Raw genomic sequence first — 18,008 nt, 5'->3', positions numbered from 1 at the left:
GTCATCGTTAACATGTTCTTTTGAAGTGATGATTTATGTGGTGTATTGTCAGGGTTTGAATGCTCAAAGGTAATGAGTTTTGTTTCTTTTGTTGCCTTTGCTTGAAGTAATGCAAAAACTAGTTGGTGTTGGCTGCACAGCTTGAACTGCCCACCCAGTAGAAAAGAATTAAATGTTTAAAGTATTGAGTTGGTCAGTAGTGCTTTTAAAATATGTGTAAGTGATTGGCTCTGCCTCTATCCAAGGGAATAACACCTGACTTTAAATGAAAAGCCCAGTGGTTTTTTTTGGCTAAGGCTATAGCACCCCATGGAAATCCTTACTAGTGCCTTTGACAGAGTATTTCATTGCCATTCAGTGTGGTCTGTTCCCCTATTATCCAGACTAGAAAGATGACCTATCCTGCATTTGGGAGCCATACAGCGTTTCTAAATCCTCTTCAAGTGGTATGCAGATAGCAGGAGGATAAGGATGGAGCTACGTGCTAAAACACTTGCTTCCCTGAGTGGGTGGGGCTTAGAGGTAGTAGGTGCTGACAGAGGCAGTATCTGTACTTGAATATGCATTACTCACCATGAACCATGACCCAGTAATGCTGGCATGTAGGAGGAGAACCTAAGGGATTAAATGCAGGGAATTATACCTTGATAATTCTCTTTGGAGGGAAACCTAATATATAGGAATCCTTTGCTGTCTTTGCCCAAGAAGGGATGCCAGGCTTATAGGAAAGCTAGTTTTACTAGTAGAAGTAGGTAGTTTCCCGGTAGCCTAACCTAGTAGCTTGGGCAAACCAAGTTATGCCCTCAACATTCCTAGGCTCTTTAAGTAATATCTATGTAATTATATCTGTAGTTAGAGGGAGAGAGATAGAAAGGCAACAACCCATCTCTCTTTATTCCTCCAATTTGAACACGCTCCTTCTAGGTATGTGGCTAGTAATGAAAGCAATAATTCCCCTGTTGGAATAGCTGAGATTTTGTTCCAGGGAAAATGAAGAAGTAGAGTTGTGTCTAGATGAGTAATGGAAATATGTTTTCTTAATTTTTTTTGTATATATTTCTTTTGCAGTTTTCCTAAAATGAGCATGAATTATGATTCCAATGAGACAAATGTTATATTTAAAATTATGTTCAGCATTTTCCAGCAACAAATTTCAGCGCTTGTTTCTTACGCTACTCCCTTTCCCAAAGGATCGAGCCCAGGCAGAATGCAAGAATTTCAGTACCTTATCTACTCATTTCAAAAGCATTCTTTTTTTTTTTTTTTTAAACATCTTTATTGAAGTATAATTGCCTTACAATGGTGTGTTAGCTTCTGCTTTATAACAAAGTGAATCAGTTATACATATACAATATGTTCCCATTTCTCTTCCCTCTTGCATCTCCCTCCCTCCCACCCTCCCCATCCCACCCCTCTAGGTGGTCCCAAAGCACCAGCTGATCTCCCTGTGCTATGCGGCTGCTTCCCACTAGCTATCTATTTTACATTTGGTAGTGTATATATGTCCATGACACTCTCTTACCCTGTCACATCTCACCCCACCCCCTCCCCATATCCTCAAGTCCATTCTCTAGTAGGTCTGTGTCTTTATTCCCGTCTTGCCACTAGGTTCTTCATGGCCTTTTTTTTTTTTTTTCCTTAGATTCCGTATATATGTGTTAGCATACTGTATTTGTTTTTCTCTTTCTGACTTACTTCACTCTGTATGACAGACTCTAACTCCATCCACCTCATTACAAATACCTCCATTTCATTTCTTTTTATGGCTGAGTAATATTCCATTCTTGAAATCTATCACAAGTAGCAGCTGTTATAAGAACTTTCTACTCCCTTAAACACCTAATCCCCTGTGACACATTCCATTTATCCTTCTTTTGTGGAGACTACAACTTGAGCTGCCCCATGTGGTGAGACGTGCTCATTTTATTTCATTGCTCTGGATTGCTGCTTTCAGATCGCTGGAAAAATGAACTTTTTCTATGACGCTCAGTTTGTCGTATTCCTCCTTTCCCAAGTTACTGTTCTAAAGTATCATCCAGTGTCTGAGATAATTCTTTATCTACTCAATATGGTTCTTGTCTTTTACCTTGTACCTGCCAACCACTTTATGTTGGTAATTTGTGCAGGTCTATGCTAAGAGCTTCTTTGAAGAGCAAGTAAATTATGACTACTTTGAACTCCTTCTAATCAAAACCTGCTGTTTGAAATTCTGACTGTGATTTTGCTTCTGCTAAACCATGGACAGTTTGGGCATAGTTATTTTTATTCTTTCCAGCTAATGAAAATCTTAGAATAAAGAAATGATCTTTTGGTTTTACATTTCTAAAGGTGCATTTGTTTAACTGGTCAAAATTATCACAGAGTTTTGGAAAGTCAGATTTGGAAGGGACCTCAAAGACCATCTGGTCCAACCTTCTCATTTGTCAGGTTGAGAAAAACGAGCATCAGACCTCAAACATACAGTAACCAAACTGAAACTAGAATCCATATCTCAGGTCTCCAAGCTCAGTACCTTTTTTCCCCCACTATATCTGATCTATTATAATTTGCTCTCAGTGGAAAATGTAATTTCATTTCCTAATTTCCAAAAAAAGAGAAACGTAAGGAATGCAATCTTGATTCATCAGAGGGGCTTTAGTTGCAAAGGATAGAAACTAACTGGCCAATTTAGGAATTTTCTGCAAGGTCATAAGAGGCTCACTTAATTCCTTAGCACAGGTTTTCAGAGTGGGGAGTGATTAGGGTAACTGAGGGAGAAGCAGCGTGTTCACTGACAAAGATGGCTTCAGTGTTCTTCTCACCATCACTAAACATAGACAGTTTTCTTTCTGACTATAGGCCCCTGAGATTCCTTTCCTTAGAGTATTTACTTTAGAAAACTTGCAACTATAAAATCTCTCTCAGCCCCTTAGAGATATAAATCTTTTCCCAGTCTCCTGCCAGTTTTACAACCCAAGAATGTCTTCCTTCAGAACCTAGGAGCCATTCCTTTGAATAGTAACCATCAAAAAAGACAGAGCCTCTATCTCGCAGTCTCTGTGGAACATTCGGAGCCTTACTTCAATAAATGTCAATTATTAAATACAGATGGTCTTCAAGATTTGTTCAGTGCCTGAGTAATGTCCAGAAGCCAGCCACTTTCTGTCCTTTTGCTCTACTATCCTTGACCTGTTTTTTGTTTTTCATCCTGAAACAACTAATGGCTGCAGAATGGCTGCCAAATGTCCATGTATCACATTTCTGTTCAAAAGTAGGAAGCAGGAGAGAACTAGGGCAACTTGAGAACTACTTCTTTCCTTTTATCTGGGAATGATAGATTGTTGTTCCAGAAGCCCCCAGCATATCTCCCCTTATGCTTTATTCACTAGACATAGTTCACATGCTGCTAATTAGTGGCAAAGGCAATGGAATTAGAAAAAAAAAAAAGAGATTTATCCCCTAGCAATGGATGAGAAAAATAAATATTCACCCTCCACCCTCAGGGTTGGAAGAGAAGCCTACTTTCCTCAAGTACATTGCTGGCAATCTGATACCCAGACAAGAGCATGTCACTATTAGCCAGGGAGACGGTGAAAAGGCAGTTATGTAGGGAGTCAACAGTGTGTGCTATGACCCACCTTGGGAGGCTTTGAGTGTGTAGACTTATGTGGGGTTAGATCTGGATGAACAGCAGAAGTCTGGAGCAAGGACTCCCAAGAGGAACAGACAGAGATAGAAATTGCAGTAGATACAAGAAGCCCTGTAAGATTAGTGATAAAGAGGACTGTAGAGATTTCAAAAAAAGCCCTAGAGGACTCAAAAATATTACTGGGCACTTGTCTAAAGGGTAATTGGAATAAGTTTCTGGCAGGAAATTTGGCAGCATATGTTAAATGCATTAAATTTTCATACAGTTTTTGACTGTTGAGAAACTCTACTTTTAAGAGTTTACGCTAGGGAAACGACCAACTCTGCATGCAAAGATTTACATATTAGCATGTTGATCATAGCGTCATTTATAGTTACGTAGGCCTGGAAACAGGTGAAATGTACCATGGTAGGGACTTATGCAAATAAATCAAAAGTTCATACGTTTGAAGAATATTTAATGATTTGAAGTATAGTAAATGTTTCTGAGGAAAAAAGCAGTTTTCCAAAAAGGTTATGTGTGGGTGGGGGAAAAACGCAACATAATCAGGATCATCATTCTTACATGGTAGACTTGCTGCAGAATTTTTATGTTGTTCTTTATATTTGGGGATCGTTTCCAAAATTTATACAGTACCTATGAAATAAATTCTGTGAAAGATAGCCCTTAGTTTTGCCTAGGGTAGAACTGGAACCTGATGTTTATTTCAGATGCAGAATCTGTGGTCAGCCATCCAAGCTCGTTTCACTTTCCATGCAGAATTTAAGTTACATGTAAAAACAGCTCACTTAGAGCTCACAGTCTGTGGGTGAGGGAGCTGAAGGCAGAGAGGCCAAGCAACATGTTCACAGTGCTGGGAAGGAACATCATCACGTCTCACCGGGAAGAGTATTGCTAAGCTAGGCCTCCCTGTTCATTCCGTCCCACCTACTGTTAGTTCCCCATCCAGCAGTGAGTTTGAACTTAAAAATCTAAGTCAGAGGATGACACACACACTCACTCAAACTTCCTAGAGACTTCCAATCACACTCAGTAACACCCATATCCCATGAACCTATCTCTTGCTCTCTTGCCTACCTCATCTTCTGCATGGCTAATTTAGTCTAGTTACGATGGTTATCTCTTGTCCCTTAGACCCACCAAGCCTGACCCTCTTGAGAACATTTGTGCTGGCTGCTCCGTCTTCCAGGAATACTCTTCTGTTGGGGCTTGAAATGGCTTTACTTCCTCATCTTCATTCACTTCTGGCGTTCAAATGCTTTCTCCTTGAAGAAGCCTTCCCTAATCACTACATATTGTAGTCCCCCCTCTCTCCATCACCCCCCACTTTTTATTATGGATCTATGTAATTCTCCTTTATAACAGGAAATACTCTATTCTGTTTGTATGCCATTTGTTTGTCTGTCTTCCCTACTAGAATGTAAGCCCCATAAGGGTAGAGACTTTGTCTTGCTTCCTGCTGTATGCCTAGTGCCTAGAAAAATGACTGGCACATAGTATGAGCTCAATAAAATCTGCTGAATAAATGTATCAATAACAGCCCATGCTATCTGACCTCAAATCACATGCTATTTTTATTATACCTTAATCAGAATATTTGTATGGTTATAGATCATTTTAGACATGTATCAATTAAAGAGTGATTAGAACATGTTTTTCATAATTCTTCATAAAAACTAGAACATCAAACTGTATTTCTTAAGCAGCTGTACATCTGGAAAGAAGAAAGTAAAGATTCATGTACGTTAATGTTCTAATTATTTTCAGAGTTTACTTCAAGAGGAGGGAACATTATACTGACCAGAAAGTCAGTTTAACTTGTCTATAAAGATTTATCAAAATTAAGTTTTCCCTACTGCTTAAGCCCTACTATTAATTAAAACAGGTGATTATGTTATAAACTATTTATAATGTGTTATAGCTATTAGTAAGCTGTAAGTATTTAAAGCATCATTAGTATGAAAGTGCATAGAGATAGAAAAGTTTACTGTGTCATTACAGTAAATTATGCAGTCCTTTAAAGGACTGCATAATTTCAGTGATGTGTTAGTGATTCCTGGGTATAATGTCAAGTGACTGAAATGTTGGTAGGTGGGCAATGAGAAATGAGTTTGAAGCTGATGAGTTATTATCACTTCATCTTTTGCCCTTTTATTGGTCTTAATATTCAAAATTCAATTTGAGTTACCTCCTTAGATAACTGATAAATTTTATCTCATTTCACAGTGGTATATATTCCATTTTCATTATTCTTAAGTTTCAGTTCCAAGACTTTATAATTAAAAAATGATATCTACCATCTAGAGAGCATTTATAATGTGCCAGATATTGTGCCAAGTTCTTTGCACACTCTCACATACAATCCTCTTAGCAAGCTTTTTTTTAATTTGTTTTTCTTTAGACTTTTAATTTTGAAATAGTTTGACTCATTAGAAGTTGTAAAATAATATAGCGAGTTCTTCTGTATCCATCACCCAGTTTCCCTCAGTATAATGGCTTACATAACCATAGTACATTGTCAAAACCAGGAAACTGACATTAGTAAACTATTAACTTGAATCCAGACCATATTCAGATTACATCGGTTTTACATGCATTTTTTGGTATACAGTTTTATGAAATTTTACCATATGCATCTATTCATGTAACCATTATCACAATCAAGATACAGAGTTCCATCATTGCAAAGAAATTTCTTCAGGTTATCCCATAATAGTCACACATCCCAACTAAACAATCTGATAACCACTGATCTCTTTTCAATTGCTATAACTTTATTACTTTAAGCATGTTATATAATTAGAACTGTCAGCAACCTGTTAAAGCAGGTACTATTATTTTCTTCATTTTAACCTAGGACACAAAGATGCCAAGAGTCTGGGAGGATGCCGTGTTAAAAATCAGCTGGCCAGTAAGAAATGGGCTGCGATTCTAACACAGGCTTATTTGACTCCAGAGCCTATGCTCTTATCTGTGCTGCTCATTTTTCTTCACCTACTTTGTAACTGATAAATGCCTAGGTCCTAATGATATTAAAGTTATTGTTTACAGGAGTTATAGACAAGTTTCCCTTTGAAAATTTTTGTTATTTTTCCAAGTGAAATAGTCTTTATTGAGTTAGTTTAGATATCTCTATTTGAGTAGAATAGAACATTATAGAATGTATGGCAGTAAGTGGATCTTTCAATGGAATGGAGCTTATCTTGGAGGACATCTACCCTAGCACATTACCTGGCCCTTTCTTAATGTTATATGCAAAGGAAATTTTGACCATTTTGATGTTATTTATACCTTCCAGTTGAAAGATTTGCCAAACTGGAGGATTCACAGGGGACCATAAAGGAAAGTAAATCAAAGATGGTTACAAATGCAGCAGCGTTAGGTGAGTCACTAAATACAAATTTTGAAAAACGGAATAGACAAATACCTATACTAGGTAGTTTAAATCAGATTGAAAACTGGTGGATTGTGTATTAAATATGGCCTACAGGTATTTTTATTTAGTCTGTGTAGTGTTTGAAAAACATCATTTTGAAATAGTTACAAATATCTAAACATGGAAAGTTTTAATGCAAACTCTGAGTTTCTGGCTTCTTTTGGAAAATTAAATAATCTGGGACATTGATTCTGCATTAAAGCTGAAGCTAAGTCATTAGTTTCTCCTCTGTGTTGGATATATTCTTTTCAGTGTGCTTTAGTCCTGCATTTGAGTTTGTGACATCTCGTCAGGAGACCGAGTGAGATGATCTCTTGAGATTTCTTCTGGTTCTACAGTTTTAAAATTCTTTTTTTTTAATTAATTAATTAAGTAAGTAAGTAATTTTGGCTGTGTTGAGTCTTCATTGCTGTGCACCGGCTTTCTCTCTAGTTGTGGCGAACGGGGACTACTCTTCGTTGTGGTGCGCAGGCTTCTCATTGTGGTGGCTTCTCTTGTTGCGGAGCATGGGCTCTAGGTGCGCGGGCTTCAGTAGTTGTGGCACATGGGCTCAGTAGTTGCGGCTTGCAGGCTCTGGAGCGCAGGCTCAGTAGTTGTGGCGCACGGGCTTAGTTGCTCCGTGGCATGTGGGATCTTCCTGGACCAGGGCTCGAATCCGTGTCCCCTGCATTGGCAGGCGGATTCTTAACCACTGCGCTACCAGGGAAGTCCCAACAATTTTAAAATTCTTGAATTAGAATTTTAATTACTCTCTCTAGGAAAGCATTTTCTATACTTTGCTCTGTAGAACAATGCTTCTACAAGATGAGAGCAGATGACAAGGACTTGAGGGTCAAATAAAATTGGAAATGCTGAGTACTCTATTCCACTTTGGAAATTCATAATCATATTTGCGTGTTAAAGGCTCTGAGAAATTGACAATTATAAGGCCTATTTAGCCTTGTCTAACTCAGTATTTCCTATATTTATTTGACTATATAAATACCTTGTGTGTATATATATAAATGCCTGTCTTATGTATGTATATAGGTATGTGAGTATGTGTTTTTGTATACACACCATCACTTCTTGGAACAACTGTTTTTATTAAAAAGTTCTTTTGGGAACTTCTTATTAAGATTAGAAATGTTTGAGGGCTTCCCTGGTGGCGCAGTGGTTAAGAATCCGCCTGCCAGTGCAGGGGACATGGGTTCAAACCCTGGTCCGGGAAGATCCCACGTGCTGTGGAGCAACTAAGCCCCTGCGCTACAACTACTGAGCCTGCACTCTGGAGCCCGCGAGCCACAACTACTGAGCCTGGGTGCCACAACTACTGAAACCTGCACACCTAGAGCCCATGCTCCGCAACAAGAGAAGCCACCACAATGAAAAGCCCGCACACCACAACGAAGAGTAGCCCCTGCTCACCGCAACTAGAGAAAGCCTGCGCACAGCAACAGACCCAATACAGCCCAAAATAAATAAATAAAATAAATAAATTTATTTTAAAAAAAGATTAGAAATGTTTGAGCCTTCAGTTTCTCATAACATCCAAAATAATTGAGTTTTTGGAAATAAAAGTCTTAAATTTTCATTCCACTTCTCTGAAATCAGCATGGCATACCCATTAATGCTGACTGAAACAAACACTCAGTTGAAACTGGGAAAAAGGTTAAAAATAAAATCCAAGATCTTTGAAGACTTGTGAAATTGGAGACATCAATGGAATACTCTATGGTTAGCATATTTCAAATGAGAGGGAAATAGCATCCTTTTGCAGAAAAAAACTGCCAGATTGTGGTTTCAGTTTTTGCTTTATTTACTGATAGTAGGTTCTGAATTCAGTAGATTATTAGTGGTGATTTGCAAACTGGCCCGCATACATGGAGGGCAAGGAGAGACCAGAGAAAGAGGCAGACCACTCCAGATTGGTAGGTGGCAGTTTCAATGAGCAAGGGAACTTACATACAAAGCTTGTCTTGGGCAGCTGCAAAATGAGACCTCCGCACCCACCCACCAGAATCTTAAGTTCATGTAGAAGCCCTAACGGGATTCATTCACGTATATCGTCCAGATGGTCTCAACAACACATTGCTCTCATAAGGCTGTGTCCTTGAAAACAGTTCCCACTTGGGAAGAGTGGGCAAAACATACATTCCAAGGACACAGGAGGGGGTGAGGAGCCTCCATTTCCTGGGTCCAGATCAAGGGTCAACTGGAGGTCACATCCTCTTGATGATTTCCTTCAAAAGTCAGCCAGGCTGATGTTTGAAGATGCATGCCTGATTCTCCAAGGAGGAGCATTTATCACTTCACTGCATCATTCATTCTTTCAGCAAATATATATCTACAATGTTCCAGGTGCTAGGTGTAAATTAGTGAGTAAAACAAAGCCCAGCCCTCACAGAGCTCACAATGTTATGGGAAAAATGAGAAATAAGCTAGTAAACAAGGCAATCAACAACTAAGTACCTGTTGCCCCAAGTACTGTGAAGAAAGCAAAGACCAGGCTGCTGAGTAGAGAATAAGGGTGTGGGGAGAGGATGTTTCTCTTCCAGTTGAGTGACTCTGGAAGGACTCTTTGAGAAGATGTCATTTATGCTGAGTCCAGAATATGAAAAGGAACAAAAAAGGATAAGCAGAAAGAATAAAATTCCAAGTGAAAGGGACAGCACGTGCAAAAATCCCAAAGTGGGAAAGACCTCAGCGTATTTTACCAGCTCCTGACATGGCCCTGTGACTGGGTGACAGTGAGTACATGACAGTGAGTACATGGTGAGTGATGATGTGGGGTAGGTGGGAGAAGTAGGCAGAGCCCAGCCTGCAGGGATTCACCTTTGACCGTGAAAAGGGGTTTGGGTTTAATTTGAAGCTCATCTGGAAGCTAGTGAAAGGTTTTAATCAGGTAAATGACATGATCATGTTTATCTTTTTCTGATATTGCTATGGCTACTATTAATTTGGGTAGGGGATGAATTTAGATGCAGGGAGATTAGACAGGGGGCTAAGGTAGTTATGCAGAAGAGGATTGATGGTGATTTTGACAGTGCTAGTGGTAGCAGAGTTGGAGACTACTGTATGGATTCTGTTCATATTTTAGATATGATAGCAATAGGATCTGCTGATAAATTCTGTGTGAGATGTAAAGGAGTAGGATGACTCCTATGTTTCTGACTTAAGCAGCTGGGTAGCTTGAACACAGTTCAATGTCGTAGGGAAACCTAAAGGGTGGACAGCTTTGGAGGGAGAAGGTAGCAATCCATAATCAAATTTTAGAGCATTCTGCAGCATAGCCTAGTGGAAGAGTCAACATGGAGTGGGTATGAATCTGGAAGTCAGAGGAGAGGTAGAAGCTAGAGTTTATCATTTGGGGCACCTCTACATTTGTTTAAATGTTTGAGAAACTAATAAACAGAATCTAATCACATATAGGAACCGTTTTCTGTGAAGTTTTGGTTTGCTGGAGGCAAGTCCACTTATACATCTAATTTTACTTATATGTCAGATTTTAAAAACTGTATTTTCCTCATTCATGTCTAGTAGTATTTCCAAAATCTAAAATTTAGTGAGTCTGAATCTTGACATTTCATGGGTATAGTCCCAGAAGCATGGGGAAGAGCCAGTTAACGGCAGTCACAGCTGGGCACTTCGCCACCCAGTCTTGGTTGAAGTCAAGTCACCCTGAATAACTAAAGGCTGATATCGCCTATCGAAGAGATTCATGGATGTAACTTGGATGTAACTCTGGGAGCCTTGGATGTAACTCTGGGAGCCCATTTTTTCTTAGTTTCCTTTTTCAATCCATTGATGGGCAGGTGGTGATGACTCAGTAATATTAAAATGTAAGCTTCATCTTTCACTTCTCTTGCTGATTTAGAATAATGACCCTTGGATTAATCTACATGATAGAGAAGAGACTCATTTTAATAGAGGAACTCACGGGAGGTAAAAATGAAAAGTGTGGTTTGAGGAAGAGAGTCCTGGTCTAAGACACACCATGATCCAAATGCCAGAACTGCTATTAACTGTTTATGATTTGGGGATATATTTATTTTCTCCCTTTAGTGTGTGGGGCTTAAACAAACATTTGAGGAAAATCTAAACTGAAGTAAGTTTTAAAATAAGTAGAATTTCCTGAAGTTCCAGTTTATATGACTTTGTTTCCAGTGCTGTAAATATCATTTAGCTACTGTTTTTCTGGTTGGTGTATGGTTACAAGATCCCAAAGATCAAATGCTTTTCTGTATATTTATGGCATTGTTAGATGTAAGATAAAAACCATTCATCTGATGTGTATGTTCTGTTTCTGTTGAAAAAATTAGAAAGAGGTGTTTTTTCTCTTTGCTTTATCAACCTACAAGTAAGCAGTTGTCTTATTTCTGGGATTCTATTGACAACTCTGTGCCTTCTTTCCATTTAATTTTATTTGCCATTATGTCCCACTAAGTAATTAACTCTGCATTTTAGAAAATTTAGAGGGTGAAGAGAGCTATTTCAGAACACTGTTGAATAGTTTTCTTATTTATAATAGTTCAAGCTGTGTTAAGCTTTATCACAGGCTTTTAAAATGTGAGACCCACTTGTGTGTTTGTGTCTGGATGGAAATTAACATCTGAGAGAAAAGCAAAATTATCTCTAAGAGATTGAGAAATCAAGGCAATGTAAAATACAAAACAAAGCAAAAAAGCAACACCAAAAGCTACTGTCTTGACAATTTATTTATATCAAAATAACATGAATATTGACATAAACTTTCAAAGGAGAAATTGTTTTGCAGTTACACATTAGGTTTAATATATGGAAAATCAAGTTCCTCATGGGTCTCTTCTAACACTAACTTCTCTCCCCAGGCAATCCCGAGTATGGCCAGGGCCTCAGGTAACAAATATATGTGACTATTCCAGTTTGCATATCCACACCAGACCCTTCTGTGAGCTATTGGCTTCCTTTTCCAAATGTTTACTGAGCAGCTCCGCTTGAATGTCTCAAATGCACGTCCAAAGTGAAATAATCTTCCCTTATCTATGTTTGCTCCTTCTCTAATATTTATCTAAAATGTATCCAAATATAACTCTATAAAACTCCCTCTCTCTCTATATATTTTTTGTTTGTTTGTTTGTTTGTTTTTTAACATGTTCTATGGTCCAGAAGTGGAAGGGGCAGTATCTCCATGGATATTCCCTCTCCCGTAGTGATCATCAAATCCTGCCAATTTAAATCAGTTCATCTATTTTTTAGCTCTGTGTCTAGTGCAAGCTACCGTTTTTGCTCCAGTGTGCTATACATGGCCTCAAGGGTACTTCTTCTACCTACTCCGCACTTTTCTAAACTAACCTCTACAAGATAGGCATAGTAGTCTTTTCAAAACACACAAAGTTTTCTTGCCACAGATATACTCCTTTCTTAAAACCTTTCAATGGATTTTTATTGATCTTATTTATTTATTGAATAAATTCAACATATAACATTGTATAAATTTAAGGCATACAATGTGCCACTTTGATACATGTATATATATTGTAATATGATTGCCATTGTGATATTTCTAACATTATATAATTATAGTATAATTATTGTCTATATTTATTACACTGTGCATTAGGTCTCCATGGCTTATTTACTACTGGTTGCAAATTTGTACCCTTGAACAACATCAATCTTATTTTAAGGACTACAGGTTATAATATGGCCTTTAAGGCCCAGAATGACCCAGCCCCTGCTTGCCTTTTCAGACTTACCTCCTGCTAGTTTTCCCATTTTATCTCTACACTTCATCTATATTTCCTTTTTTTAATTCACTGAAAGTATTTCTTAGTACATTCTTATTTATCTTTCATTCCTCATCTCAACCTCACTTTTTCTATGAAGCTTATTACCAATCTCCCAGATAAGACCAAATCATCATTTATATACATATTTTCTTGAAACATGCTCCATGTATTTGTATTGGGTTGGCCAAAAAGTTCGTTCAGTTTTAAGTAAAAATAAAAGATACATTTTTCATTTTCACCAAGAACTTTATTGAACAATGTATTCATTACCGAACGAACTTTTTGGCCAACCCAATATAATATTTTAGTTAATATCCTTTAACTACACTAGTCTACAAGTTTCAAAATGGGAGAGATTTTAATCTGTTATTTTCAACTTTGTATCTTTTACATCTAGAACAATGCCTAGCGCATAGCAGACACATAGTAGATAAGTATTGGCACTCTAACAGCATGTCATGGACCCATATCGGGATCTGTAGTAGATTCTGTCAGTTGTGTCACCTCAGCATACCCTAGGACAACTGCACGTAGATCCCTTATATGCCCAGAGCCTTCTGTGCTTCTTTGCCCAAGGACTTTCTCTGGCTGCAGGAGTATGGCAACCAAGGGGAAGGCCAGACGTGCTAGAGAGTTAATGTTCCTGGAGTGACTTTCAACCCAGTGAGGAATGGGAGTCTTAGTGTGTGTTCCACAAAGACTCTCAGAGGGTCTTTAGCAGGATTGATATCCAGTTGTCTACAGTAGTAACTTGCTTATTTGTGAACCCTGTTTTAACTTTTCCTCCCTTCCCTCTCTCGTTTTTCTGTTCCTTCAAAGTGCTTCCTGGTATCAGCTTCTAAATAAACTACTTGCACCCATATCATTGTTTATGGAGACACTCAAGCTAAGACAGGGCCAGTGCATTGCAAAACTCCAGAGGCAATGTTCATGTTGTATTCTGTCCTTCCGTGGGTGCCATTTACATTAGAGTTCTAAACAACTGTGGAAGAAATATTTAAGGAATAGACTTTGATAATAACTAAATCTTAGTTTAAAACTTTCAGCTAATGTTTATTGGATGCTTTCTGTGTTCTAGGAGTAGAAGAGAGGGAAAGATGGAAGAAAATTAAATGGTATGTCTTTGACTTCATTGAATTTATTGTTTATTGAATACAAAACAGTTTGGAATACAATATGAGACTTTCTATATCCAAGTGCTGATTTTGCCTAAAAGATTTTGATCTGTTCCTAATCACAACATTTGTGACACCAAACGTTTTGGGTTTTTTTCCCCACACCAACCAATTCTCCAACTTTCCAGACACCAACTGAGTGTCTTACAATTCAATTCAATTCTGACTTTCCAGACACCAACTGAGTGTCTTACAATTCAATTCAATTCTGACACTAACTACCTTGTGTTAACACAGATCCCAGAGGTTAAAGGCTCAGTGCTACAAGACTACCTCTTATTTCACATGTCCATTGCAAGTTCTGGGTCTCCCATCCTTCTGGCCACCTGACTATGAGTTGAGGGTTCCCATGAAACCCTCCTCATGTTCAGTAATTTGCTAGAATGGATCACAGAACTCAGGAAGACACTCCATTTATTATCACTGGTTTACTATAATATATTAAAAGGATCAGTCATGTTTTGTTTCAAGGAAAATTATACTCAGAGACTGAGATTGTTTTTGCCAATAGTTTATTTAACACAGGTTCACTGTGGGAATTGTAATAATTTCACAAGCTAACAGCATACAGGATAATATCTCTTAATAAGCCAGTAAAGATGTAACATACTCCAAACCAATGACAGATTAATCACACTATTGTTCCAGACAAGGGGAGATGAAAGAAATAAAGTTCAGATTTAGTTGAGGTGAACCCTTTCTACAAATTGCTTCTTGAGAGAGTGGGCTTAACCAACCATGAGCTGACATCCAGCTGCCAGTGAAACAAAGGTCCCCTGTTGCTAGAGCACGTTGCTAGGGAACAATGGCCTTGATGCTGGTGGGCAAGATGATCCTCTTCTTGCAGCTACCGCACTGCCAGTAAAAGAGTTGCCTTTACTCCAGCGGGAGCTGGTGCCCCACGGTCTTTGGAGCGCTAATTTAGACCATCAAAGGTTAGCCTTGCCTAGATGACCGATCTCGGTTAGTGCTCATAAACTTTTGGTATTTATAGTCTAAATGTTCCTCCCCATAGTTGCGTCTCCCTATGTTCTTACTAATAAGGCCCCAGCAGGGCCCCTCAGGAGCTGAGCTTCTGAGTGCTTATTGGAAACCACAGATGTGGATAATGACATCCTGATACACAATTTTACTTTTATATCAAGACAAAAACTTCATTCTTAAAAACAACTTTACTCTTAAAAACAACTTCATTTTTGTCATAAACAAGTGGATTTGAAATCATATCAAAACAATCCACATGAACAGGTGTACAGAGTGAGGTCTGGAAGGGTCCTGAGTACAGGAGCTTCTTCCCTGTAGAACTGGGGTGCACAACCACTGTCCCGGCACTGGATGCATTCCCCAACCAAGAAGCTCTCTGAAACCTGTAGTTTAAGGACTTTACAGAAGTCTCTTGACACAGACATGATTGATTAAATCGTTGGCCATTGGTGATTAGCTCAAATTCTAGCCTTTCTCCCTATCTCAGAGATGGGGAAGGTATGGAAAGTTCCAACCTTCTAATCATGATTGGTCTTTCTGGTGATCAGTCCCCATCCTGAAGGTATCTAGGGGCCCTCAGCACCAGTCATGTCACTAGCACACAAAAGACACATCACTCTGGAGATCCTAAGGCTTCTAGGAGCTTTGTGCCAGGAATCTGGGACAAAGACCAAGTGTATATTTCCTGTTGTACCACAGAGATGAATACCTGTGACTTGAGAGACTCAGACCAGAGGTTGGTAGAGTTTGTCTCTTTGAAGCATTGTCTGATGGAACCTGTGAGTAAAGGTGAGGGAGGATTTTGATCAGGTAGGATGTGGAACACCTTAATTCCATTTCATCTTAAGCGACATAAGTAGGAGTATATAATGCAACTTAAAAAAAAAAAAATCGAGGTAACATTGGTTTATAACATTGTATAAGTTTCATAGCCTGCCCATGCACATGAAATTTGTTCTTACCAAAGCAGTGGAGATGCTTCATCAAACTAACTTCACTTCTTGTTATGTGCTCATTCTATCAACATTCTCCATCTTTCAGATTACTGTTGAGTAAGGAAGGACCAAAAGGAAAAGGAACTATGAGATACCCCATAGTTCTCTTTTCTTCTGTGTCATTATTTTCAGCATAAGTGGTTGCCTAATACAGGAAAGTAACAGTAAAAAATGAATACAATTGGGTTTTCTGGTCATTTGTGTTTCTTAGAATGCCATTGCTTTTTTCTCCATTGAAGCAAGCCTGATTCAAGTGGAAAGTGCGGTTTTCAGGGGCCTCAATTACTCAGTTTTAGGTAAAAATTCTTAGTTAGTGTTTGCTTTGAATCTTCATAACTCTACAGACTGGAATGCTGTATTCACGGGGCCTCCAGAATGTGATATACATTTTATATGTGAATGGAGTGACCAGGAATGGTGCATATTGTATGTATTTTCTCTGCGCACATGTATATTCTATTGTCTCATTGGACTTTATTTACAAAACACAAATTCAAAGAGAAAATTATTAGCACTTTGAAACAGAGACTGAAGAGCATTAAACCCAGTGTGAGGCCCTTATAAGTGCAGGGCCCTGTACACCTTCACAGCTCACATGCCTGTAAAGCTGGCTGGCCCTGCAAGGGCACGGGAAATACTCTGTTTCAATCTCAGTCACTTGCTTACCCCTGGAGTTGTGAGTCATAATCAAAGTAACAGACTCAGAGTGGGAAAGGAAATGATTCTTTAAGAGAAGGGAAGAAGGGACTGTGGAGAGACAAATGCAGCCGATGTTCACTATGGGAATAGAAGACAAGGGGGAATTGTCTGTGCTATTTTCTGCATCCATAAAATACCAAAGGGTTGTCCAGCCCAAGGGTAAGTGGAAAGTTTTTTCTCCAGAGTACCTTTTTATTTCTTGCTTTGCTTTATGTGAAATTTATCTCTACTAGGAACACAGAATCTAATCTGTTTACATCTATTTTTAGAACCCATGCTATCCAGTACTTGTGAATAATGTTAAATTGGTAATCCCAGGATTGTCTGTAAATGGAGATTACTGTGGCTATAATGTGAGACTCCAAAGGAAATTGTCTTCAGAATGTTCCTGATGGCACTTGGTGGGATGGAAAGTTGATTCCAAGTGCGTGAATCGTTTTATCACATGATTCTGTGAATGTGTCCCTTTTATCTGTCCAAGCCCAGGATGAGAGGAAATGGTCTACTTATTTGTATTCCTAATAATAATATAAAGAATAATATCTGAAACATAATTCATGCTTACCAAATATTTGCTGACTATTGAATGAATGCCATTATTACATGATTGCTATTCTTTAGTTTTTATTCACAGGGCTTGTATTTTCCAGAGTTAAGAGACTGTGATATGATATTCATTTGGACATGCTTCTTTTTTTTTTTTTTTGAAAATCTTTATTGGAGTAAAATTACTTTACAATGGTGTGTTAGTTTCTGCTTTATAACAAAGTGAATCAGCTGTACATATACATATATCCCCATATCTCCTCCCTCTTGCATCTCCCTCCCACCCTCCTTATCCCACCCCTCTAGGTGGTCAAAAAACACCGAGCTGATCTCCCTGTGCTATGCGGCTGCTTCCCACTAGCTATCTGTTTTACGTTTGGTAGTGTATATATGTCCATGCCACTCTCTCACTTCGTCCCAGTTTACCCTTCCCCCTCCCCGTGTCCCGTCTTATAACTTGGTAGGATCCCTGTGTTTATTATGCTATTAATTCCCCTTGCTTTTCCTAGAGTTCTTATTGGTAAAATCACAGGGAAAAACCTTTAAAGAATCTGTCTAAAGAAGGGGCAGGGAAAGGAAGGGGAGAAGTCTTAAAACTGTATCTCAGTCCATGGCAAACTGTGTAGGAAAGTAACCCAAATATAGAAATCAGGGTGGCTCTGGAGGGAGATGGTGTCTCAGTCCTTGGAGTTCTTATGAGATAAAGTTAGGGAAGTGCCTTGAAGCATATACCAGCACAAAACGAATCTTCACTGGACATGCTTCTTTTTTAATTGTATCATGTTGTTCTGAGTA

At 38.6% G+C, this 18,008-nt stretch overlaps 1 long non-coding RNA gene across 1 annotated transcript in view; it reads left to right on the top strand.

Moving 5' to 3' along the window:
• The window catches only part of LOC309622727, a 428,773-nt gene that overhangs the window by 334,591 nt on the left and 76,174 nt on the right, over positions 1-18,008 (top strand). Inside the window, exons 7-9 of the long non-coding RNA XR_014241076.1 lie at positions 6,927-7,010; positions 11,894-11,921; positions 13,893-13,929. This is a non-coding gene — a long non-coding RNA (uncharacterized lncRNA). The remainder of the gene's footprint in view (positions 1-6,926; positions 7,011-11,893; positions 11,922-13,892; positions 13,930-18,008) is intronic.

This window comes from Balaenoptera borealis, assembly GCF_965194805.1.
Source record: "Balaenoptera borealis genome assembly, chromosome: 2".
In the NCBI taxonomy this organism is placed as follows: domain Eukaryota; kingdom Metazoa; phylum Chordata; class Mammalia; order Artiodactyla; family Balaenopteridae; genus Balaenoptera; species Balaenoptera borealis.
Note: the sequence above shows the minus strand (reverse complement) of the source record. Positions and strands in the feature narration are given on the sequence as shown.